Source organism: Lactuca sativa, chromosome 3 (assembly GCF_002870075.4).
Source record: "Lactuca sativa cultivar Salinas chromosome 3, Lsat_Salinas_v11, whole genome shotgun sequence".
Lineage (NCBI taxonomy): Eukaryota > Viridiplantae > Streptophyta > Magnoliopsida > Asterales > Asteraceae > Lactuca > Lactuca sativa.
In genome coordinates, this window is record NC_056625.2 from 249,465,410 (window position 1) to 249,468,895 (window position 3,486).

Below are 3,486 nucleotides of genomic sequence, written 5' to 3' on the forward strand. Positions count from 1 at the left end.
ACACCTTAGTAAGCCTTGGTTAGTGTCATAGAACCTTACACCATTGACCTAAGGACCAAAATTCACGAAATGGTACTCCTTACCATGAGTTTACGACCGTAAACTCATAGGGGAGTGGTTCCAGGGCCGTGAACACCAAACAAGGTCACTTTAGGAACTTAAACCCACCTAAACACTTGTTTAAAGCTTTGGAGCACTTAACCACTTAAGCCCTTAGAGTTTTAAGCCCCTCTTGGTGACAAATTGAGATTTTACGGCTAGGAGTAAACTTCCTTGGGCCGTAAACTCCAACAAACATGGTCATTGGACCATAAACTCCCGTATGAGGCTTTGCACTCCTTTGTTGCAACCCGATAGCCTCCTAGCACTTGACCAAAGTGTTTTCCTCGCAATAGGATGTTTATACATGTTTAATTAGTGTTATAATCACTAATTGTTTATATACATATGTCTTCATATGTAATTAGGATCATTGTGTGTGTCTAAGTCTTCACTTGACACCAAGCACTTGTCCGACACTTCCTTCCGATCCGCTCACTGCAGGTGAGTTCATACCCCTTGAATTAACCTTTTAAATGTTTTTAATTGTTTATAAATGCTTTATGGGGGGGATACAAGTTGAATCATGTTTAGTTATTATATCAATCACATGCGATTAATAATTAACATGCAAATGGCTTTACTATACGTTAAATGTTTTACCAATCAAATTTCTTCAAATGTTTATCTTAAACGTTTTTAGGTGTTTAAAACACTTTATTAAACTGTTTATTAAACACTGTATGTTCATTTCAAACCCTGTTACATTTGTGTTTCAAACAAAGGTTCCTTTATACTTAAACTGTTTTTTATCAAACAAATACTTTCAAACCGTTTTATAAACTGACATCAAGTTGATCTTTTCTTAGGTATTAATCTTTTTCAAAGGTTTTACAAAACTCCTTATATGCTTTTATATTGTCAAATGCATGCCCATATATGTATAGTTATATACGTAATGTTTAAAGGACTTAGGAAGGTTAACTCACTCTATTTCCTTTTCCTCGTTGGGATGTGGCTATGGGGTATCGGTTATCCATCCGAATGTCGTCTAAATATTAGCTATATATCATGTATACATATGTAGACATAAAAGTTTTCCTCAGTCAGTTCAGTACCTTTAGGTAGCAAAGGCATACTTCAGGTTATACACGTACATGGTTAGTAACTATTATAGGTATAGTTAGGAGATACTACTTACCATTCCAAGTACAAGGAATCACACAAGAGTCAGTTCATTCATGAGTCTATACTAGTACATTACATGTTACATGAGTACGTTTAGATAGATACGTTTACATGAGTACGTTTACATAGATATGTTTACATAGATATGCTTACATGAGTATGTTTACATAGATAATCTTACATGGATACTTTTACATAGATAATATATGATGAGTTACTATTACATATTATATGTATAGATACTGTTATATAATTCTCCTTCTTATCTTTATTTTGTGATACAATCACATAATCGACGAGATAGATTGGACTTAATATCCTAGTACCAAAGGATACTTTGCGGGACTAACCATTCCTAAAACCTTGTTAACTACATAGGTAAATGCACGTGTACGAATGTCAACGGTTGATACCATTATAGGTATACTTTAAGGGACTAACTATTCCTACACCCAGCTGTTAGCTACAGAGGTAAATGTACATCTACGGATGTTTTCAGTTAACATTGTTAGTTATCCTAGTACAAAAGGATAATACTTAAGTTATTTATATTATTATTACCTTTATCTTGTGAGTCATTCACATAACCGATGAGGTGAATCATAATTGTGTATCCTAGTTCCAAAGGATACAATTTCTTATATTAATAATAATAGTCGTACAGTTAGGTCTTAGTAGAAGGCTACTTTCAAAACAGTCGGGTATTGGTAGAAGGCTACTTTCAAAAAAGTCGGGTCTTGGTAGAAGGCTACTTTCAAAGCAGTCGGGTCTTAGTAGAAGGCTAGTTTCAAAACAGTCGGGTCTTGGTAGAAGGCTACTTTCAAAACAGTCGGGTCTTGGTAGAAGGCTACTTTCAAAACAGTTAGGTCTTGGTAGAAGATTTCAACTATACTAATAGGAATCATAGGGATTTCTACGGTCTTTCAAATGCTTTCCATTACTTACAGACATTTCCACACTTATACGAACTTTCTTTCAAAACAGTGTCAAGACTTTCATTACAAGTTTTACAAATCAAAGACACATTAATACTTATGAATTCACCAGCTTTTGGCTGATACTCGCTTTCAAACTAACTTGTATTCTCAGGTCACAAATAGACAGGTGCGACGACCAGGTTTTGTGAAGACGGAACAGTCCAGACTTGTCTTATATTCTGATTATTCATTTTATTGTTGTATATTATGAAAGGACACACTTGTAATTAAAATTATATGATTAATGCAATGGATGATGTTGTTGCTTGTTTACTACTTTACATTGTTGTGATACATTACATGACGTCCTCCGCCCCAGAACGTTTCTGTCGTTCTCGGTTTTGGGGTGTGACAAGTTGTAGCTTTAAACTGATAATGGTTTACATATAACAACATATTAAATCTAATAAATTAAGTATAATATGTTAAAAGTTAAAGACATAAATTTATATGTAGAAGTAAAGATATTATTTTAAAATTAAAATTTAGTTTATTTATGATTACATTTTAGATATGATATTTATTTAACATTATTAACTAACTTATAATCATTATTAGAAATACACTACAATTTATCACTTTTAACTATTTACAAAATATTCTTTGGGTTGTTTAAGTTAAACTAAAATTTATATTTAAATTGACCATGTAATGTTATATTTAAATTAATAATTTAAGTATTTTATACAAGTTGTTCTAAAATTGTATCTTTAAAATGATAATGGTTTACAACCAACAATATATTAAAACTAATAAATTAAGTATAATATGTTAAAAGTTAAAAATCATAACTATATAAGTGTTAGTAAAAATATTATTTTAATATTGAAATTTAGTTTATATATGATTACACTTTAGGTTTGATATTTGTTTAACCTAATTAACCAAATTAGAATTATTATTAGAAAGAAATTGAAAAGTCATGGGAGTTTCAAATGAATGTGGTGAAAGAAAAAATGCATGTGAGTTTCAAATGAATATGGTGAAAAAAAATGTTTCCTTTATAAGTATACTAGGCGAATGTCCACGCGTTGCGCAGAAACACCTATATAGTTGAAGTCTTTACAAATATATGTTTTTTCTTTTAAATATAACAATAACATTGTTAAATTTTATATAATAATTTTTATACTAAATTGATATAATATATTGATTATTTTGAATTATATGATAATATATACATCTATTATAACTTCATAATCTCAATCGTTTGAATGACTTCTACCCGCGAGTTACACATGAATAAAATTAAATATAATATATGGTTTAATGTTATTTATAG